Source organism: Hipposideros armiger, unplaced genomic scaffold (genome assembly GCF_001890085.2).
Source record: "Hipposideros armiger isolate ML-2016 unplaced genomic scaffold, ASM189008v1 scaffold_97, whole genome shotgun sequence".
NCBI classification, from domain to species: Eukaryota; Metazoa; Chordata; class Mammalia; order Chiroptera; family Hipposideridae; genus Hipposideros; species Hipposideros armiger.
In genome coordinates, this window is record NW_017731447.1 from 1,636,314 (window position 1) to 1,660,373 (window position 24,060).

Here is a 24,060-nt window from a genome sequence, read left to right on the forward strand (position 1 = left end):
GAGGGCAGCGTCACTGGCCCTCGTATGTGGGATCCGAACCGGGGCCCTCTGGCATCCCAAGCGAGTTCTTAACCATCGCGCCACTCGGCCGGCCTTGTCCTATATATTTTTGTGATAACTTGTATGGCAGCGAAAACAGTGATGTTAATAGATTTATTGAGTGTGTCCTACGTGCTAAGCGTTGGGTGAAGAGCTTGAGAGTAGATAACTGCTGTCATCCAGTTACACAGAATGTACATGATCTAAGAAAGCTTAGCGAGGTCAGCATGTGAAAGAATTCAGTCATCTAACCCCTGTTGGGGATCAACGATAGCTATAGTTTTATCAGAACCAGATGCTTGTTGGCTCTAAGTAATGTTGCCTCCATATTTAAAGTTCTAAAAAAAGCTTTTGGTTTTACATTGTTGATTAGCTATGATTGCCACACTAGGAAAATACCACTTATTAAAAGAGAGGAGGTTTTAATAGAATAAAAAAAAAACAAAAAACAACAACTCAGATTTTCCAAAGTTTGGAGCATTACTTTAACAATCATGTTGATAAATATTTTTAAATAAATATTTTCAATTTACGGTCTACTGTTTAGCCCTCAGGGACAGGGTAGTGTAATATATATTTTTAAAAAAACACATTGAAAGTAACATTTCTCATAAAAGCCTGTGTAACCAACATGAATATCTGAATATATTTCCTGAATCTCTGGCATTTTCAGTTGTATACAATATAACTTGCTATTTCAGTAGAAAATGGAGCTTGTTGGCCGATAGATTCCCAAGGATTTCAGTGTTTGGGGTATGTCTACATCAATAATTGGAAGAAAATAAATCCTGCATCTCTGACTGAAGGGGCAAATAAATGTGTATGTATAGCCAATTCTCAGCGTACCACCTTTAATGGAGAGGAACAGTTGCATGGGTAATCACAAGTTTTCCTTTCACAGTCACTTATTTTCTTGTTTACTTTTGGTTTGGTTTTCTGGAGGGCACAGCAACTTGTGATGGATTTGGAAGTGGCTCGATATGTATTTGTGAAAGAGGAAAATGTCTGTAATTTAAAATACGTTGCAAATATTGGCAAAGGTTAGAATTAATACATAGGGGGTTTATTACATTTCCATTGTAGATTCAAGTTCATTTGCCTATCATTAAAACTACAGATGTCCAGGGCTAAGCAGACAGTTAACCCTTGAGTCTGTGTTGACAGCCCTTCTATCTCACTTCCCTCACTATTCCCATCTTTTTTATTTTTTAAAGGTGAAATTGGTGTAGGATTAAGATCAAAGGCATTTGAAGGGGGAAATTTAGCATTTGAATTTGAAATTGAAAGGGAGGACGGTGACTTTAACCTTTTCAATTTACAGATAAAGGAAACTGAGTTTCTGAGAGCTGATGGGAAAAGCCCCATCAAGGGCCAGCTATTAACAGGCACCTCTGATACAGGTAGATAGTGCTTACTTAGCCAGAATGTTTAATGATTTTTTTCATCTTTTTTGAGGTACAATTGACAAATAATATTGTAAACTGTTGAAAGTGTACAACATGATGATTCAATGTATCATATACATTGTGAAAGGGTTCCCCTGACTTTTATGATGTTCAAAAATGAACATTAAACCTCAGCCTTTTTTTTTTTTTGCCTTTTGTTTTTCAACACACTACTTGGAAAGTGTGTGTCTTAGCAAAAGGAGTGGAAAGCAAAGCCTACTCATATCCAGTGCACTGTTTTTTTCCACTCTACGAGGTTTGAGGCAGCCTGACACGTGCCCAGATAGGAAAAAAAGAGAGAGAGGCCCAATCTTCGCCTCAATGACAATGAAGATTTTATGGGGTAATTTTTAAACCTGAACCACTTCTTTTTAAAGCAGTAGTTGCTCCCTGAGAAGTTCCATGTCTTTCTCAGCTGTGTGTACCCCTATTCAACCCAAGAAAGGACACCCCTAATTCCTCTGTTCTTAGGAAGCCTCTGGCAGATCCCCTCAATAAACAAAATGCTCCTGTTTAGGTTATGATCCATATGGTTTTCTACTGATAGGCCATTTGAGTGTTGGCCATTCACTTATAACATTAGTGCACTGTGCTTGCTGAGGCCACAGTTTTACATTTGAGCCCCTTCTCCCCGCCCCATGTATCCTTCAGCATCCCAATTTTTAAAAGTCTGGTTCCCACAACCAGCTACTCCTCTCATCTGCATGAATGGCTGTCTTGAAAAGGAACGTTCTTGGCCCCAAGTTCAGTTAATGAAACAGAATAAAAGGCTCAGGAAAAGGAGCATCATCGCCAAAAAAAAAGTCCCAATATGTAATACCACTAGTAAAAAGTGTCATATTTGTAAAGTGCAGACATGACTATTCTTTTATCCAAAAGCTATATCTTTCTTAGAAGCTGACCAACTAGGTTGGTACATGTGTGAACCATCCTTTATTGTTTTAACTACAAAAAGTGTACCCCCTAACCCATGTGCAAAGTATTGGTGTTAGACATAATACCTGGTAGAAATAAAGAGTGTAAAAGAAGTCACTTAAATATATCTAAAAATAACCCAAAAATTATTATAGTGATAAATAGTCAAATTATATTTCTGGCTTCTAGTATGACATTGGCACTGGCATGTATACCAGTTACTATTCAATTAGAAATTTTATTTTGATTGTAGCTTATATGTATTTTTAACAAGGAGTGTTAAACTGTTGCCTTACATTTAACAGGCTACTTGGAGAATGTATAGGCATTGTCACAATATACTTAAGCCTCAGATTTTGTCTTTTATTTCATTGTATTTCTGAAAGAATCCTGAATTAGTCTTAATAATTTACTTCTCCCCATCACAATGTACAATGCATCATTATGCATTAATTATTATTATTTTTTTTAAGTTGGAAAGATCTATGTTTGGCCATAAGGTGATTTCATAGGAAAAATTTCAAATTATGTGCGCGAGTTGTAGTGGTCAGACGGAGACCCAAAGATCATTTCCTTTTTGTCGCAGGGTTCATTTGCACTGGCCATTTCAATTCTGATTAGATAAGGGGAGGGGTAGCACTTCCTTCTCCTTTCAGGATGTAGAAGCACCCAGTGTTTTCTCAGCATTTAAACGGCGTGGATAGCGTGGAAAGGCAACTGTGTTACCAAGAATAGTGTTATTTTTACTTATTTTCCTATCCACATAGGCCCTGTCTGTAAGGTTTACTGTATATTCTGAAGACAAGGGTGGGCAGATTGGAGGAGAAAGAAATCTCTGGCACATAATTCTTTTATATTTTTCTGCGACGCAGCGGTATACTTGTGACAGCGTATGTTATACCTGCGTTTTCTTTAGAGCCTATTTGAAACCATTGAGGCGGATGCAAAGAAAGCGGTATCCCTACAAGCTGTGTGTCACCCAGACTGGCGGTAATCACTACAGCTACGGAAGTCACTGGTTTGTGGAGATAAGACATAGAAGATGTGTCAGAAATGACTGGCTAATATAAAAGTTTAAGTAGCAGCACCAGAGAATGAATTCTTTTTAACATTTACTTATTTATAAATTTCCTTCACCTCCTTCTTTTTTGGCAGCCGTCAGATTGTTCTCTGTATCTATGGGTTTGCTTATGTTTTGTTTATTCATTTGTCTTGTTTTTTTGATGACACATACAAGTGAAATCATGTGGTATTTGTCTTTTCTCTGACTTATTTCACTTAGCATAATACCCTCTAGGTCCAACCATGTTGTTGCAAATGGCGGGATTTCATTCTTTTTTATGGCCGAGTAATATTCCATTGTATGTTTGGACTGCATCGTCTTTCTCCACTTATCTATCGATGGACAGAATAAATAAATCATAAATAATGTAGTAAATAAGTACATGAGAGAGATTTTCTTACAGAAAAGTAGCGACCCACTCATTTGCATTCTGACGTGTTTCCTAGGGAGGGAAGAAAGACATGAAGTTTGAACTGATTTGCTGAGAAGTGTTTTTGGAATGCGAGGGTATCAAAGTACAGAAGAGGCCAGCTGCCTCTGGTATAGACTGTGGAGTGCCCTTGAATAGCAGGAGAAATTGGGACAGACAGCAAAGCCTAGTGGTGGTAATAGCATCAGTTTGCCTTTAGAGTCCCAGCCTGCCCTAGGTGTTTATTCCTTCCTTCTTCCCCCGTGTCACAGTCTTACTGTCAATTACGGATGATTGTGGTGTTAACTGTTAAGGATGTTATGCGATAAGAATGAAGTCTCTGGATTCAGACTTCCTGGGTTCAGATACTGGCTCTGCCTCTTAGGCAGCTGACTTAATTTCTTAGATTCTTCATCTGTAAAACAGGGATAATATTGGGATTTACCTTTATGGGGATATTGAGAGGATCAAATGAGTTAATGACGTGAAGAGCTTAGAACAACACAATCAGGCACACAGTAAACACTCAGTATGTGTTAGCTATTTAATTAAAAAAATTTTCATCCTCTCTTTATAACTCCTTTGTAGGGAGAACAGAGACTGACCTGTGGATGCATGAATGATGACTTGCTTGATATCTTTAGAATTGTCGATTAGTAATGTAAGTGCGTCTTTGTTTATGGGTTTGCTGCCACGATAAGGCCATGCAGTCGTAGCACGATTACATTAAATCCACACGTGATCCTCCCCACCTCATTTCAAACATGATCTTTCGTCTTCTTTCCTCATAAACCATTTTCTTTCCTGGGACTCACGGAAAGGATTATGTTTTACATCGTGAAAAAGTGCACACAGCACACACATGTAAACGAAACAACAATTTTATGAAAGAATAGACAAAGTGTGATGACCTCTAATTTTCTGTTTTATTCCATTCTGTTTCATTTTTGTAAAAATGCTGCTTGCAGTGCGTTAAATGTATTTTACAGCCCCTTGATGGATGGCCCTGTAGTTTGAAAAACACTACATGAGATCAATTTGACCCTTGTCCAAAAGCCAAGGAGGATACCATGGGTTATATAACCAATATTCCTTTCCTTTTTATTCTTTTTCCTAACTTCCCCTGATAATAGAACTGGAGGAATTCACCAGCTTTAAACACACACACACAAACACACACACACATTTAAATGCCACTAACCTGTTTAGTAAACCCAAAGTTTGTGTTGTCCTTTAAAAGGCCTTTAAATATCACTGTAATTCAGGTTCACTTTTAGCACATTCGGAACATTAAAAATGCATAAAACTCCTATCGCTATCAGAGAGGGTCCAATAATCATTTTCAGTCAACCTTTTCAGGTTAGGTATGACACTGGTAACAGATTTTTTGGATGGTGACAACTCATTTCTTTTGCACCCCTCCTCCCCACAATTAAATAAGGAATTGAGAGTGTCACGTGGAAACATGACTTATTGTTAGAACAGAGCCCCAGTGAGCCGATGCTTTGTCCTGAGCTGCCCTCAGGCTTTGGTCTGTCCCCTCTTTGGCCAGCGCCATTCTTCGGGAGCTTATGCTGTGTCACCAGGAAGCTGAGCACACACCACACTGCTCCATGCTGGGTCTGACTGTGCTCAGCAACTGAGTCACGAGCCAGACCAAATAACGACTTCTTTGAAAGGTTGACAACCAGATTCTTACCCACTTGACCACACAAGGCCTTCCCACATTATAAACCCTTGCTTTGGTATGCGTTCAGTCACGCACATGACCAGTCGCTCATCGCTTCAGTCAGCTTCCCATCCCCTCTGCTCCACACGGCAGCCAATGTGTCCTAACTCAGGTGGTCTGTCTAATCTGACACCTTTTCCATCTGACTTTGAACCCTGAGGGTTAAATGCCCTTCTTTACCTGCTCCCCTTTCAGGTGAGTCTTTGTTAATGCCACACACACTTTTATGTCATATTTCTTCTATATTTCAGGTCAATCAATCTCTCTCTCTCTCTCTCTCTCTCTCTCTCTCTCTCTCTCTCTCTCTCTCTGTTTTTCTCCTTTCTTCCCCCTATTTTCAATTTGGGAGAGCCCCCAGTGGTGCTAGTCATAGCTGATGAGCTCAAGAGTAGGGATATGATCATTATTAAGAGCTGAGGACACAGTATATGATATTTGGAGGTAAAATAACGTATAATAACCAGTGTCATCAACTTTCAAATCTCTTTAGTGTCTTTGTCTGGTTCATCCTCTTCTCATTAAACCTTACACGTTGCACACAGAATCATAAAAATTATTCATCGTTCATTGATTTTATTCCTTACATAATTACTAGTATTGCAACACAGTTATAATAGACATTTCATTTCAGGTATATGTTATTACAGATACATTATGAGTAAAATAAGGTTTTGTGGAATGACCTGGGTTCTCACTACCATTTATTGAGCCATTTTTAAGGGAGACATAGTTCCAGTCCAACGTCACCAACATGGGTACATTTTGGGAACAAAGCAGGTATTTGAGGGCCATTTAATGTCATTATGTCTCTTAATCATTCTTTGTTCCTGGAAAGAGGTTGACTATTCAGTGTTACTGGAGTGCTTCTATAATTATATTGAATAATAAATTAAAAATGGAAATCAGAGGCAAATTCAGAGTATTCTGAAAATAAGAAGACGGTTAAGCATGGATTTTGAAATCACAAGTCACTTTTTCCCTTCTGTGTATGTGAGTGTTTATGACAATCTCTTGGATGTAAAGTTTGCTACTTTTGAATACTCTATTTATGCTGAGGGACAGTTAGTTACAGAACGTTGGGACTTTTCCCTGACTCAGTTGGTGATCCTAGTGACCCAGGACAGCCCCTTCACACTGACCATTTGCTCACACATACACTTGAAATGTGATGGCTTTGCCTGCTGAGACCCATTATCTTTTTTAAGACTGGGAAAGAGAAAATGTTTCAAAAAAGAAAGGCTATTACGTTTTCTTGTTAGTAAAATTTTAAGCAGATTTTAAAAAGTGTCAGCTCTTCATGAAAGCATTTCAGTCTTTGTTCTCTGCGCTGACCAGGTATTATCCTTTTTTTGATAATGATTACCTAGCAACACTTTAAATTCCTTCCTCATTTTAAATCTCAGGGTAATATCTTTTTTTTTTTTTGGCTTGAGTTTAGTATATAGTCTCAAACTTATTGTACCATATGTGGCAAGCTAATGGCCGTTGATGAAAGCGAAATCATGGCAAGATCTCTTATATATCATGATGATGATAAATGCATTCATTTAAAATGCATTATCTTGACAAAATTTTGTTTCTATACAGTGACCTCGAACTTGCAAATATACTAAGGGTGTTGTTGCCAAGAGATACAGATAGAGATTATAATTTTCATGTTAAGAGTTCACACAAACCACATATGTAGTAGAATTCCTAAGCTTAATGTAGTAAATAGCATTCAAAATATGACATGACATGGCTTTTTAAAAATTTAACGCATGACCAGCTTTGAGACACAAAGGCATACGCAGACTAAAATGATAAAACACAAATTTTTTTAAATCATCAAGGTCTGAGACAAGATAAAATACAGCCTTGCGTTTTGGCCGGGTTGCCTCAGCAGCCATCCTGGGGGATGAGATGAGTCAGCAAACCCAAATAAGGGGGGACTTGGCATCCTTTAGTCCCCACATCAACTAAAGATGCTCTGCTTTCATCTAGCACATAAATGGGCTTTCATCTAAGATTTCATTGGGGGAACTCAAAAGGGTTCCAAAGCTAATACGTAGTTTGAGAGCGCTCCTCTGACAGATCCCTTTTTTACCTATTAGGCAAAATACGTGGAACGCCAAACACACTGCATCAGCTCATAGTAAAAAGTTAAAGGTACAAAGTCAGCTTCCTTCGCATCCTGTCTGTGTTGGGATGTCAGCGTAAACACAAAGCGGACCATTTGGAAGAACTTGTTCATAAATACGCCATTTTCTAAATTGGGCTCCCCATAGAAACTTCATGCATATTGGAGAGAAGAGGAAAACCCTTTTTATTAAAGTAAAACATAATTTTCATACTTGGTGATATTCAAATAACTTCTATTTATGATAGTGGGGGTGGGGGTCCCCTCACCCCCAGCACTTCGGACTGAAGTAAACTGGTTAAAATGGAGAACAGATGATGGAAAATGACTCAGAATTTTCTGGAAGGAACCAGGAATAAGAAACATGGAAAGATGATATCATTATAAATACATTTCTGACAGTGTGACTCAATTTTCTTTTAAAAAATTCTTTGTGTTTGTAGGATAATGGGGGGTGGAGGTGAGTACAGAAAGCCAGTGCAGTCTGTCTTAGAGAATTTATTGCTGGCGTGTCCCTGCTGTTAGATGTAGGCTCCTGAGTTTGTGTGTCCATACACTTTGTTATTTTTTGGTGAGACTTTTTTTGGCAAAGAAAGGTGTATATGCAATTCTTGATGTGGTATCTGGAACATAGTAAGCAATCAGTAAGCAGTAGTGGCCTCTCTCCTTCATTTTCCTGCTGTTTTTAGCAGCATTTTTTCTTTCCCCCCCAGTGGTAGCATCTTTTTTTTTTTTCTTTCTTTGGAGTAATTTATTGAGGTGAGAGTGATGTTGGAATGCTCAACTTGAAAGGTTGCTCTCCAGACTTATTTCTTCTTCATAACAAGCCTTCTTCTTCTTTTTTGAAAACAACCATAAATAAATGGAAATTTTTGACATACTGTATCTTTTAATGTAATGTTCAAGAGTGCGAACTCTGAGCAACAGCGGTTCAAATCCCGGCCCGAGCTGAGCTGCCGCTGAGCTGCCAACAGGTGGCAGGATGGCTCAGCTAAAAAGAAAAAAAAAAAAGTAATGTTCATATTCAGCCTCACTTACTGCATTTCTCAGGTTTTGCAGCTTGAGGCTTTCTCTCTTAGGGGAGTGATAAGAAGAGTGATAAGGGGAATGAGGAGGAAAATCAGGCAAACCCAGACTGGCTTTCCTTTTCCGTGAGTGAAAGCCACAGATTGTTCTGAAAAAGGTGTTAATGTTCTTATTGCTTCTGATTTCAGCAGTAACCAAAGAAAAAACACTTGAATAATACACGGTGGCAGCAGCTCTAATCAGCTATAAAGTTCCATTGACAAAGAAAGTAGTCCTCAAACTTGAAAGTATATAGAATAACCTAGAATGAACGCTAGTTAACACGCTGATTCCTGGGTTCTATTCCCACGATTCTGAGTCCACTCTTAGATCATTCTAACGCACATGGTCCAAGGACTGCATGTTGAAAACCTCTAATTCTAGAAAAATCAGTTACACCATTGCTCCATTAGTCTTGGTTTTAATTTCTTGGTTGGTCATCAGTGTAGGACAAAGATTCAATTTCTTTTTTTTTTCTGATTACAGTTTATCGGGGGTGACAATGGTTAATAAAGTTACATAGGTTTCAAGTGTACATTCTGTAATACATCATCTATATATCACATTGTGTGTTCACCACCCAGAGTCAGTTCTCCTTCCATCACCATATATTTGACTCCATTTACCCTCATCTTCCACCCCCTCCCCCCTTACCCTCTGGTAACCACTAAACTGTTTTCTGTGTCGATGAATTTTTGTTTCTTTGTCTTGTTCCTTTGTTGCTTTCAGCTTTATATCTCACATATCAATGAAATCATATGGTCCTTGACGTTTTCTGTCTGACTTATTTCTCAAGATCCATCCATGTTGTCGCAAATGGCACTATTTCATCTTTTCTTACGGTAGAGTAGTATTCCATTGTGTATATGTACCACATCTTTATCCAATCATCTATCGAAAAACGCTTTGGTTGTTTCCATGTCTTGGCCACTGTAAATAAAGCTGCAATGAACATCAGAGCACATGTATCTTTATGGATACACGTTTTCAGATTTTGGGGGGTATATACCCAGGAGGGGGATTGCTGGGTTCTTTTGAGAATTTTTACCACTCCTTGGTAATTCTGAACCCCAAAACCATGGCTCAGAATTCTTGGCTTAACAAAATATGTGCACCATGCCTATACCAATGTATAACTCCTAGGCAGTCATATAACACATATAACACAAAAGAAGTTTGGCAGTAGCATGAAAGTAATTTGTAAATTTCCAGTGTCGACATAATAATTCTTCATTTTTCATTGACATTGTCTGGTAAGGGAGTCATATCTCACTCACTGTGGTTTGCTCTCCTCGTGGTTTCCGCAGTGTTACGGAGAAGGCTACAGAAAAACGAACCCTTACTAGTTTTGACTCAGGAGTGGAGTGGCTTTCTGAGATGGGATATAAGAGGCATGGCCCAAAAGTGGCAAATCAGACTCCCACACGCATTGCCTTCACTTAGCCAATAGCTGGTTCAGAACGTGTATATTACGATGTGCAGTTTCATTCATCAAGGGGATTTCAGACTCCAGCAGCAAACAGCCCTGAGTCTTGGGTGACTCCTGGGCTTTGCGCTTTGCATAGACTCCTCCATAAAGGGTGCGCCTGGCTGTTAGAAGAATTAATGGTAATCCAGGTAAGAAATGGGAGAATTCGTTTCTTTTTTCCCACTGGGTGGATCTGAGGTTTTAGAAAAATTAATCCTCTCTTTAAGAAGAGCTGAGAGCTACGTAGTCGTCTTAAGTTTTTCCCTCTGAATTGTTTTACAGTGTTAACCCAGTATGTCACCCTTTTGAGGTGAAATCCACCCTCTTCAAATCATAGTTTCATTTTCAAATATTAACATGTAGGATTCCATTTTTCTTTCTGTGCATGAAATTTTTAAAATGCAGTAACTATAGTTGCTAAGATACTAATTACGTGTAAGTTCCTGGTTTAGCACTGAGATCTTATATTTTTAGGAAGTGTGCTTTAAAAGTTGGGCCGAGGGGAAACTGATGTTTGCATTTGATTTATGAAACAGTGATGTTACACATGGGTCAGACTTTTCTCTGTATTAAAGGCCACATTTTGAGACTTGCTGCTTAATTTGTTCTGACACGAAATCTCCCCCTGTGCCCCTCTTCTGTGCATCTGTTTTCTAGCGGTGGGATCAGCTCCACTTCTTAGGCATGTGGTTTAGTCTGTGTATATTCAGTACAGTGGCATTTTTTTGAAGAAGTGACTAAGGCTTCTTGGATGAATTCTCTCTTTGAAAGAGGTGGTAGAATTGCATCAGAAAGACATTTACAGTAAATGCCCCCCCCTTCCTGTAATGACCACATGTGAAAGAATGCATTAATTCTTGTTTTGAGGAAATGAGAGTTGTAGAGTTCTATGAAAAACTCCCTTTTTATCATTAATTAACCAGACTTGAATGTTAAAATTTCTAAAATCAGAATCACTTTGTGCTATCTAAGTAAGTGTCACAAAGATACAGCTTTTCGCTCCATATTCTGTATGGAGTAACCCCTTACTTGAATTCAAAAAGAGGAAATAACGTTAACTGTGGCTGTAGTTAAAAGAGTGTAAGCCTTAACTAATTTCTTCATTCTAATTTTCTATGTGAGATTAATATATTTCTTGGATGTGTTGCTGATTTGTCCTTCAGGATTTGATTCTCAGTGTGATGGACTATGGAGGCAGCTCCGAAAGGTCAGCTAGCCAGAAGGTCTCATGGGAACAGTACCTCCCCCTTGGGGGCATCGTAGAAATTGGGGAGGGTTGTTTGGTTCTACAGTGAAGGGTATTTAATGTGGGGGAGTCACAGATTTTAGATGTCCCACAGTGGAAAAGACAGAAGAAATCTCCCTGTATCCCACGTGACTTTCAACTGTCCTGCTGAATATTCATGCAGTGAAAAATTAGTTTGTAATGATCCGAGCCTAGATTTGACTCCATTTCACATAAAATCGCAAGATAACTTTTGCATACTTTTAATATACACAGAATATACTCTTTTTCTTTCTGTTGTCCACCTGTTACCTCTCCTCTTCTATTTTCCTTTTTTGTTTTCAATGTGGAGGGCTTCTGATTTGACCTCTTATAGTTCAAACTTATTCTTTATAAGTTATAAGCATCTATTTCTTTACATAGTTCATTGGACGTGAAATTTTTTTTACATATTGAAACCCGTAGTTTTATTACGAATTGCTTTTCTTTTAGTGTCTTTTTTATAGTACATGTAGGATATTGACAGTTTAAAAATTATATGTTTACTAGTTGATATTCATCGATGACTTTTATTTCAGAATAGTAAATAGGGCATTATGGAGTTTTGGGTTATAAAAAGATGGCTTTGGGACTCGTAAGGTTTTGAACCAATGATCCTTTCAGGAAGGACAGTATGCAAATCACCCAGAAGGGAGGGATGTTTATCCTGTGTGTGAAGCTCTCCGGGGAAGATTTCACATGTGCCTCATTAATATGTTTTATCTTAAAATCTTCACATGAAGCTAGTTCTTCCCTTATTAAAAGGAGCCTTTATTATGTCATGCTAAAACACGAGCTTTGGTTTCTGCTTTCCTGTAGGAAGGGAGGGACAGGTATTAAGAGAAGCTTTCAGGCCATTATATAAACTAGCAGAGGAGTTAAAAACAGACTCAGGTTTTCTTTTTTTGTTTGTTTAAAGTTGATTGGGGTGACAATTGTTAGTAAAGTTACATAAGTTTCAGGTTTTCTTGAATAACGGGGCATTGTATCAGGGTCTACTTACCATGAACAAGTTCTACAGAGGCCATTTTAATCTTCTGACTGTTTTATCAATATAGCACACCTTCAGAAAGGTGTTGTCTCTCTCATAGATCACCAGAATCACAGCCGTGAGGTTAGGGTGCCCGGGTGACCTAGACTAACACTTGCTGTTTGGGGCTCACGTTTTATAATTCCGCAGACCTTGTTCTTGGATTGTTATTTCCTGAAGGATTTTTGTTGTTGTCGTCGTTTGTTGTCATTGTTGTTATGTGGATGTAATTATTGCTTCTCAGATATTTCTGGGGACAGTCGTACAAGTTGTTTTTTGAGTTCTTTGTAGAATATCTTAGTTCCCTTGAATATACTGTTTCTTCCAGGGTTTTTTTTGTTGTTTACCTTGGTTTTCTGCTTTTAAGTTTCTGGGGACAGTCGTACAAGTTGTTTTTTGAGTTCTTTGTAGAATATCTTAGTTCCCTTGAATATACTGTTTCTTCCAGGGTTTTTTTTGTTGTTTACCTTGGTTTTCTGCTTTTAAGTTGCAGGCTTTCTTCACATGTGTATTTATCCTTGATTGTTCATTCACAAAAAGAAGAGGCGGCATTAAGGCAGACCAGGGCTCTGTGTGTGTTTGGTGGGGGGGTGCATCTCACCACCAACAGGCTCCCCTCTGGTGGTGCAGAGCTAGCCCTCGTGCTGGGGTGCCGCTAAGTGTCAGAGCCCAGAGGGCTTGGCTTTGGGGTTCTCAGAACCACACTAGCTGTTTATTCCTCACCAGTCATTTTCTTTAATTTTTTTAGAGAACCATCTCCCCTAAATATGTTTTTACTTTTTGCTTGGGGGGTCTATATATTGTTTGTTGTTTCTTCTAAAGACAGGGATTAGTCATGGAAGGAACAATTGTTGACACTTAGACTTTTCTATTAACCTTCTCCTATCTATTCTCTTTCTCATTTCTGTCCCGTATTGTACTTGCATTTTCTGAGTCTGGAGACACTTTGGGGTTTTACGGGGTAAGTCAGTTGTCTTGCTCCTTGGCAGCAGTCCTCTCAGAGAGACTTTGGGTTGTAAGCTGCCTCTGTTCAGCTTCATCAGTCAGTACTTCTCCATCATTTTTCTGGCTTCCAGGCATTGGGTGAAATCTTTCAGGTCCTCCGTGGTCTTTTGACTATAGTGGGTGTATATGCTATTTTATAACTGTGATGGGATCTTTGATGGGCTCCGACCACCATTTTGAAATGGAATCTTGGTCAGTTTAGGCCACTGTCACGAAGTACCATAGACTGGATGGCTTATAAACAACAGAAATGTATTCCTCACAGTTCTGGAGGCTGGTTCCTAGATGGCCGTCGTCTTGCTGTGTCCTCACACGACAGAAGGAGCAAGGGAGCTCTCTGGGGCCCCTTTTATAAGAGTACTCATCCCACTCATGAAGGCTCCATCCCCGTGACCTAGTCACCTCCCAAAGGCCCCGCCTCCTAAAACCATCACCATGGCGGGTAGGATTTCAACATAGGAATTTGGAGGACACACACAAACTTTTAGTCCATAACAAATGGGAAGTCCTTTAATTTGCTTATTTTTCAGAAGGGGTATCTGAAGAATTAAAATCAGAAATGTCTTTAGCCAGGCATTTCGTCAGGGAAAAGATTAAATGGGCATACAGTAACTGCAGTGGGTATTGGGGTTTGGGAAAACTAACCCTCAAAATAGCTTGGCTGGGAAGAAACAGTGAGCTGACGCTATCACACACAGGTATGCTTTCCAGCTACGGAGGCTGTAGTTATTAATCATAAAGCCCCACCAAGATGCTCTTCTAGCTTTGTTGCTAGAAGAAAAGATGTATCTTGTAAAACATCCAACTTAGTCATTAAAAAAAGAATCTATATAAGTAGTGGTCATTGTTCCCCATCTTTAATACAAATAGAAATGTGGATATGCTTACTTTCTAATTTTTTTTCTGCCCTTCAGCATAGGAGTTTCTGAAAGAATCTCCTGTTCCTTTATTTTTATAACTTCTATTCCTTGAGAAACAGACTGTCATACTGCTTCTCCCTTTCTTGTAAGAAGTATCTCAAGTTGTCCCTTCCCATTTCATTTGTGTAAAAAAACAAAACAAAACAAAACAAAAAACCCAACAACTCCAAATTCTTATTGATCGTCCCTTTCTTGTAGTTGTTGTGTAGTTCCTGAAAATGGATAGTCGATACTATGAAGATGGGGAAAATTAGATGTTAACTAATTAGTCCTTTAACTTCCCCAACACAAGTGGTATCCATTTGTGTCCCAGAAGAGACTCTGAATTGATGTTTCTCATCTTATTGTTCCCTCATTTTTACATAGAAAAAAGAGCTGTTTCTCTGTGAACAATCACTGGAGAGCTTTCCCAGAGGCTGTCCACAGCTAAAGCCAGTTGCCCCAACATGATTGACCCTAAAGCAGAACCTTCTTAGACCTATCCTGATCTCTAGTATAATACTAGGAGCTGTGGGCGGCCGGTTGGCTCAGTTGGTTAGAGCGCAGTGCTCATAACACCTGTGTTGCCGGTTCGAGTCCCACATGGGCCACAGAGCTGCGCCCTCCACAACTAGATTGAAACAACTACTTGACTTGGAGCTGATGTGTCCTGGAGGAGGGGCACACGGTAGCCCCAAATCTGTCTCTAGAATTTACAAAGCAGTACTGTTGGGTATTAATTCTTCTTTGTGTAGTAGCTGAGAAGCCATTGAAGATAGTCAATATCCTCTGGTACCTGACCTCTGTATCCGGTATATTGTTTACCATCTTAGAGCCTTCTGGATAGTTCTAGATCAAAGAGCAAGCCCTCTAAGTCCTGCCCATTGAAGCAGATATGGAGAGTACTGAAGTGTCCTGAGCTCCAAGGATATGAGCTCTCAAGCAAGCAGAACGTGCTTATAGTTTTATTCCTGGTATTGTCCCAAATGAATAGCATCAGTCTGTTCCAAGTGCCTGTCTTCCCAAATCCACTTTCTTCCATTTATCCCCCGCAACATGGTGGAGGTAAGGAATGTGTTGAGTGTAGGTTGTCAGTTGTCGAAACATGATGGGCCCAAAAAGGGTACTCTATGACTGCAAGGATGTAGACCACTCCTACGCTGGGCTGGCACCTGCAATATCAGTTGACTATTAACTGTTGGATGAGAGGAAAACCAGCAAGTTCCTTCTTTTCCTCTGGAGAAAGTACCTTCTCTAGATGGTTCCAAAGACATGAGCCAGCCATGATAGTCATCAAACTATAAGTAATTCAGATCCAGTTCCTGTTTGATGGGGGTCAAAGGGTGCAAATCAAATCACATTCTTCAGGAGGAACCTGAGGATGTCAAGACAATTAGGGAGCCCTACTAACCCTCCTTTTTAATTGATGTAAAATTTGCATGTGGTGAAATGCACTAACGTTAAGTATACTTCTATAACCAAACCCCAGTTGACACATAGAACATTTCTGTCACCCAGGTTTTCTCATGCCCCATCCAGTCAGTCTCCATTCCCATTGGCAAGTACTTCCTGATTTCTCTCATGATTGAATGTTTTTTCCTGTTCTTGAACATCATATATGTGGAATCGTAGAGCTAAGGACTCTTTTGTGTCTGAATTCTTTCACACAATAGTTTTATGTTGTGTGTATCTTATTCATTCTTCCTCTATTGCTGGGTAGTATTCTGTTATACGAATAGACCCAATTTGTTGATCCATTGTCCTATTGACAAACATTTGGATTGTTTTCACCTTTTTGGCTATTACCAATATTAGGCTGCTGTGAAAGAGTTCTCTCTCTCTCTCTCTCTCTCTCACTCCTTTTTAGATTTAAGCCTAATTGCTGGTCCAAAGTAGGTGTATGTTTATTTTTATAAGAAACTTCCAAGCAGTTTCCCAAAGTGATTGTACCATTTTAAACTCTAAGCAGCAGTGGATGAGAATCCCAGGTGCTCCAATTCCTTCTCACATTGGTAGTTTGTGATTTTCAATTTGTATTTCCTTGATGGCTAACATGTTCTTATTGTCCATTTGTATATCTTCCATTTGAAGTATCTGTTTAATCTTTTACTCATTTTTTATTTTTCTTTTGGCCATTTTTAAATTGGATTGTCTTATTATTATTGACTGGTGGAATCATATAGACACACACACGAATATATATATATATATATATATATATATATATATTTGCATATATATAAAATATTTTGCCAGAAATTTATAATGCAAATATATTCTCTCAGTCCATGATTATTTTTCATTTTCTTAAAAATGGCTTTTGAATGGTATTGCAATAGCTATGTACAGTGTCAGATGGGTAAATAGACTTGTTGGGGTTATCACTTTGTGAGGGGTGTAAATGTCTAATTATTATGTTATTTTTTACACCTGAAACTAATAATAAACTGTCTTTTGAGCAGCAGAAAGTTTTCATTTTGAAGTAACTTTAATTAATCAGATTTCCCCCTTACATTATCAGTACTTTTTGTTTCCTAAGTAATATGCCTCCCCCAGGTCATGAAGATACCCTTTTGGGTTTTCTCTTAGAAGCCTTATAGTTTTAGCTTTTACGCTTTGGTCTGTGATCCATCTCAAATTAATTTTTGTGTAATGAGTAAGATAAAAGTCAAGGTTCAGTGTTGTTGCCTACATTTTCTCAGTTGTTCCAGCATGATTTGTTTAAACGACTTTTCTTTACTCATTGATTGGCTTTGGCACCTTGGTTGAAAATCAGTTGTTCATGTACGTGTGGGTCTATTTCAAAGGAACGTAAAGACTGTATAGACCACATGTGGCATGTGCTTAGTCTAGGAAATAACAGTTCCCATTGGTCAACCTTAATAAGCCTCCAGTGACTAGCAGTCCTGAACTTATGTATCACAGAACATTTGCATCAAAGATCACTGACAGAAGTCATATGGGGCCATTTTCTGCTTCTTTTATAAAGCGAACCCAGCCGAGGCCTCCAGAAGTTCCAACATTCACACATTAAATGTATTGTTCTTATCTGCACAGAAATATACCATCAAATCTGTGAGATTCAACCCAAGCCTTCAGGCGACTTCAAAGAAAACTAAATACTTGAACTTCAGTTTTTTTATGTGGAAACTTACATAGGCATGGATTCATTATAATTAAGTGCGGGTCAGCCAAAAAATACTACTCTTAAGAAAGAAAAATTTCATAATGTAAAGAAGACTGTGAAGAAAAAGTTGTTTTAATAACTTGTGCAAATTGTATGCAAAAGTAGATCTGACTTTAAACTACTCTTGTCTATGGGTAGACTCTCTACTTGGAAAGGTTTTTGTGAATAGTTTTACTTAGGTTTTTACTTGAATATAGTAATAAAACGTTTTCTTTTAAAAGAATTTTTTGTTTGTTTGAAAAGAGGAGGATGAACAGAGTAGGACACACACCAAAATTATTCTCTTAGAAGGGTAACGTGAATGGTGATTATCTCTTTTTGACAGCCTCAATTTTAGAATTATACAACTTGTGTTTTCGTGGTGTGGCAACACTCGGACGCTTCATCGCCTGGGTGGGAACCAGCTCTCCCGGTTTGCACAGGCATAGGAATCGGCCCCCTATGCTTATCTTTAAAACCCAGAGAATAATAGAGCCTCCCTCAAGTTTAAAGGCAGCAAAAAGCTTAGAGCTGTGCCTGGGTCGTAGTGAGTACTACGTAGCTGCTGGCCAGTGGTGATTATTCTATTACTTTTATGATAAAAGAACACAAGAAAAGGGAAATTTCTTTAAAGAAGAATTAAAAGGCAAAAGTATATTTCACTGTCCTATGATTCAGACATCTCACTAGTCAGAATAGACTCCCCAGCCGGTTGGATTGGTTAGGTGTTACTATTAATTCCCTTTTGCTCCCAAAAGGATGGTGCATTAGCGGTTTTTCTTTCGCGCTCCTCAGGAGATTTCTGCCCTGAACATATAAAAGGTGCTTCATGTTAATGACAAGAATTGCTTTTGTGTCTATAAAAAGACTTTACAAAGAAAGATACAGTAAAACCTTGGATTGCACGTAACTTGGTTTGCGAGTGTTCCGCAAGACGAGCAAACATTTCTAATACATTTTAACGTGGTAAACGAGCGATGCCTTGCAGTACGAGTAGTTTGTTTCAGGAACGAGTTAATGCTCGCAAACCAAGGTATTACTGTATTCGCCTCTCCTCCTGCTTTGCTCAGTTAGTTCAGGGAAAACACATCATCCACTCCCTTGAAATACCGCCTTCCCTCGCCTGTGTTTGGACTCACACGGTCGTGCTCCACGCCTGGCCGCTGGTTTTTGCTTTCTTCAGCAATTTCCTGGCCAGTGCAGGCACTAGAGCTGAGTCGGGGAGAAGTGGCCATGGCAGGGCTGCTTTCCCTGCAGGGCTTCCGCACACAACTTCGGAAGGAGAGGTGTCTGGCCCTTACTGTAATCCTCTGTGCACGGTTAGCAGGGCTAACCGTACCCCAAAGCAAACCAGCTCAGACCAAACATGAAGGCTGTTCACGTGCTACAAATGATGTCATTCCAGTGGCAATACGGTATTTGGGGGACACATACAAACCAGGTCTGACTGTAGCATGGAGTGTGAGCTTTCGCCCCGTTGTCACAAGATGGCCAGTAGATTCTCTGTGAAGTGTTTGTCTTGGTTGTATATATACGGTTAAGGCCTATTGAGGAAAATGGATATTGTTACAGCTGACTTTCCTGGTCTTACTGTATTGAAGGTGAAACTTCTCACGAGGTCTGCTCTGTGTAATAGAGCTTTTGTTTACGTTCTCAGGGCCGTTCGGTAAATGCCACAGGTGCACAGAGTGCTGGCAGGTGGCTCTCACAATTTGACGGCGGGGGTGGGGGGGGCGGACACATTCAACAGGCTCACTTTCTGCTCTGTGACGGCTGCTCCCTGTCACCCAGGCCCTTCTCATCCCCCAGCAGCTCCTGCTCACCGACTCGTCCTCACGTCTCCACCTCACTTCTTAGTCCCTGGAGCTGGCCACCCCTCCCATGTCCCGGAGAAAATAGAAGCCAGAGGGCGAACTCACCCTGGGTCTGCACCTGCCCCGTCTGCCTCGCCTCCTGTTTCCGTGGAAGAGGAGTCCTTCCTCATGTCCAAGGCGCTGGGTCCCACCCCCACCCCTCTCACCTTCGCACAGACTTTCTCTCCGTGACCTTGTGTATCTGCCAGTCACCATTGACATTTGCCTGTGCGCGTGTAAACCCACTCAAGTCTTCATCAGCTAAAAAAAGAAAACACAGGCCTTGAGCATTGCCCTGCCTTTCGGTGACCTCTTCATTCGCTCCTCCTGCCAGGGCCAACCTTCCGGGAAGAAATGTCTGTATTCGCTGCCTCCGTTTCCTCACTCCTGCCCCACCCTCCCGCTGCCCCAGCCTGGCTTTGCTCCTGTGACCCAACCAATACCGCTCTGGCCAGAGCTGCCAGTTGCCTTCCTGTCCTTCTGTTGCCGCCTTCCTCAGATACATTGGGATTCTTTTCTTCCGTGACCTCCCAGCGGTGAGAGCATCTGATGTGCTCTCTCCTCTGGCCGCCAGGACCTTGCCCTGCCTCCGGGCTGGTTCTCCTTTGCAGGTTCTTCCTACCCATCTCTAAGCCCCAGGCTTTGTATGCAGACGCCAAACTGGGCATTGCCACTTAGATATCATGCTGGCGCCTCATATCCAACACATCCCAACTGGATCACGTGCCCCAAGCTTGAAGCCTGTGACTGAGTGACCATGCTCTCTTCTCGCCTTCCAAACCCGCAAAGAAACCAAATCTGGTAAAATGCTCCTCATCCACAGTTTTCACATCCATCTGCTTTGTCTCAAGTGTGTCCTCCGTGGTTCCCATCATCTTTGACCTAAGTTACTGCACTAGCAACCCTCTCCCTGCTATTGCATTTTAAAATGCACCCTTGTCATGTCACCTGTCTGCTTCAGCTCTTAACCCATTTCAGTAATACCCCGCACCCAGACTGATTGGGGCCTCTTCAGATTATGTGTTTTCACCCTGTGCCTAAACAAGTCATCAAAGCCCTGGAGTTCATGCAGTGAGGGGAAAGAGAGTTATTTTCCACTCCGTACGGCAGAACTTAATGAAAATCCCAACTGGACATCAGTTGCTCCTGTCCCCCGCAGAGTTCCTGGTCAGGGGCTCCATGCCCCGCCCACCCCTTCCATCCGTCCCCACTCACCTGTTGCCCCGATCACTGGTCCTAGCTCTAGCTCTCAGACCTGCAGTACTCTGCTCTGTGTGCCTCCACCCCTTTGCTTAGAGCAGCTCGTCTCTTTCCTGAAAGTTCTGATCCTCAAATTTCAGCCCTGTCTTGTTTTAGTTTGGGTTCCCCTCAAAGCAGATTCTGGACATGGGTGCTGTCTGTTCTGACCCCACTATGTAAGAGCTGTGTGACCTCCCCGTGTCTCACTTTCCTTATCTTTAAAATCCTACTTTATAAGAGTGGAGTGAACATAAAATTTCGTGCGTGGAAAGTCCTTAAAACTCTAGCTGGCCCACAGTTGTAGCCCCATCAGGCTTACTACAATGGTAATAACTACTATTATTATTAAAAATGTCAGTTCTTTCAGGCTGCCATCCTCAACCTGTCTAGACCAGATTAGAGCCCCCTCTTATGCACCAATAGCAGCCTGTGCCTTCTTTAAATTGTAATTGCTCGTTTGATGAGGGAAGGATGATTACATCCCATTCGCCATCCCGCACCCAGCCCAGTGCCACACCCAGCCCCGTGGATAGTGTGTGTTATGTACTCAGTTAACAATTTTTGAACAGAATTAATCAAATGACTTGTAGAAAGAACATTCCTATGTTGCTGTGTTTCTTACCTTGAAAAAGCTGCCCATTTGAAATACAAAACATAACAAACCAAACATTGTGTTCTACCGGGTTTGTCTTTAAATCCAGCATTACTGAGCGAGCTGGGCAGTCTGTCACCCTGGAGCAAAGGGTTTTTGTGCAGCCCCCACATTCTTCACTTCTGCGATAATCGTGCACAGTAAGGATAGGGTACCTTTTCAGGACACTCAGGGTTTCCCTCATAATAATTTTTTTTCTTTAATGAAGGAAAAGCCCCCTTTTTTTTTTAAACTTTATTGGGAACAGTGTGTTTTTTCCAGGACCCATCAGCTCCAAGTCAAGTTGTTGTTTTCAGTCTAGCTGTGGAGGGCGCAGCTCAGTGGCCTACGTGGGAATCAAACCAGCAACCTTGGTGTTAAGAGCCTGCACTCTAGCCACCTGAGCTAACTGGCCACCCCCTCATAGTTTTTTTGTTTTTTGTTTTTTTCCTATTAGCGGATGAGAAAATGTCATTATGTTGCTTGGACTTGCAGGTTCTTTCCTAGTTAAGGGGAATTTTTCAGGCCGACTATAATGAGAAAGGCTCAGAAAACCACAAAGAAGTCTAATATGCTCTCTTCAAATTAAACACAGTGTCCCTTCTTATTTTCACTTTTGATCACCTGTGTTTCTGAGCTGAAATAATAATATTCTATAATTCTGTAGAATACTAAGTATTTAAATATTATTCTACAATAATTAAAGAATCTAGTATCAGAAATAAGGTTCTATTTTATTTTGATGCCTGCACCCAAACAACACCCTTGAAACTTTCTTTGATGCCAAATCAGAAGCCTTCTTCAAGACTTCTAATTCCCTTCCTTTTTCCCTCCCCCCTTCCTTTATTTCAGCATATTTAGTAGATATACATAATTTTTCATTATATAATACATACAGTGTAAAATTTATGATCTTAACCATTAAGTGTACAGTTCAGTGGCATGAAGTACATTTACATTGTTGAAGAGCCGTCATCCTCATCACCCTCATCACCAAGAGCTCTTTCACCTCCCAAGCTGAAACCCCAGACCCATCAAGCACTAACTCCCCATCCCCCCTTCCCCCGGCGCTTGGCAAGCACAATTTCACTTTGTGTCTCTATGACTCTGACTGTTCTAGGGACCTCATGTAAGTTGACTCATGCAGTATTGGTCATTCTCTGCCTGGCTTATCTCACCTCACATAGCACCCTCAAGGTACATCCATGTTATAGCGTGTGTCAGAATCTCTTTCCTTTTGAAGGCTGACTAACATTCCGTTGTATTGATATACCACATCCGTTGGTGGATACTTCGGTTGCTTCAACCTTTTGGCTATGGGGAATAGCACTGCTAGGACTATAGGTATAGGAATACCTCTTGGAGACCCTTCTTTTAATAATTTTAGGTCTAATGATTTCTTGAATTTCTGGATGCTCCTGTTGCTTTCATGGACTCTTGCCTTCCTCTTTTGGCCACTGACTACCCCTCCCCCATCGACCTTCTTTGTCATTGTCCTAATAATGTCCTGCTTCAGTATGACCCTCACAGAGCTGCTCCATGGAGAAAACAGTTTGACAGCTAAGAAATATGATTTGTTCCCACCTCCTACACACCCACCAATGCCTCCTGGTTTCTGAAGCCATATCAATGGTTCCTAAATTAAAAAAAAAAATTCTTTATAATAGGTCAGATTTCTGTGACTATTGACATTTTGTATTTTGAAATTTAACTGTTGTTAGTAGTATCTTCTTAATGTATGAGTCCTATAATTGTGACACTAATATTTATTTTCTCATGTGACAATCATAAAAAACTTGAAGGAGGGCCGGCCGAGTGGCTCAGTTGGTTAAGAGCTCGCTCAAGAGTTTGAGCTCTAAGCAACAGTGGTTCGATTCCCGGTCCGAGCTGAGCAGCCACTGATGGCTCGGCTAAAAAACAAAAACAAAAACCAAACAAACAAAAAACAAGAAAACTTGAAGGGTTAGCAAAAATATTATACACAATAGCACTGTCTAAAGCAACCACTATGCACATTTTGTTGCATATCCTTCTGGTCTTTTTAATGTGAATTTTTACATATGTAAGATCAAATTGCTTTGCACCTTTTTCTTGCACTTAATAATAAAGTATAAGCATTCTTATGATCAAAAGGGCTTTGTAAATATTTTAATTATTTTGTTATGACTGAGAACTATTTATAGGGTGTTCATTAGCTTAAAATAACGTCTGTGGAGCTTGATCTCTACAGAATTAATTTTGGTGAAGATTATAAAGTAGGAGCTAATTTTATTCTTTCTGGAATATTATTACCTGGTTCTCATGTTTGTCCAGAATCCCAGTAAAGGTGTGTGATGTGAACCAAAACAAGTGCTTTTCTTTATTTTAGCACCTTGATTTTCCCACTGTGAAAAGTGAGGAGGCTGTGCTATACCTCTGGAAGGGAGGAGCCAGGAAGAGGGACAGGGACTATTTCAGAAGCTTTATCCATCAACCCAGAGCTTGCCCTGTCCCTTCTCAGCTCAGGAAGCATAGGCGGGTCGGGGACAGAGATAGCCGCAGAAATGAGTCAGGGGGCCTAGGAGTTAGGGACTAGGTGATCCAGAGTGAACCTCTCTAAGTCTTGACCCGATTTTAATTATCCACAACTACGAGAAGCAACCAGGGCTCGGCTTGTAGACTTACTTGAACTTCAGGTTATATAGATAGAAGGCAGCACGTGGTGGAAAAGAGCCCTAGCCT

General features: G+C 40.3%; 1 long non-coding RNA gene across 1 annotated transcript in view; it reads left to right on the forward strand.

The window, feature by feature from the left end:
* The window catches only part of LOC109384619 (uncharacterized), a 122,280-nt gene extending 118,665 nt beyond the window's left edge, over window positions 1-3,615 (forward strand). Inside the window, exon 6 of the long non-coding RNA XR_002124441.1 lies at window positions 3,316-3,615. This is a non-coding gene — a long non-coding RNA (uncharacterized LOC109384619). The remainder of the gene's footprint in view (window positions 1-3,315) is intronic.
* The last annotated feature ends 20,445 nt before the right edge of the window (window positions 3,616-24,060 follow it).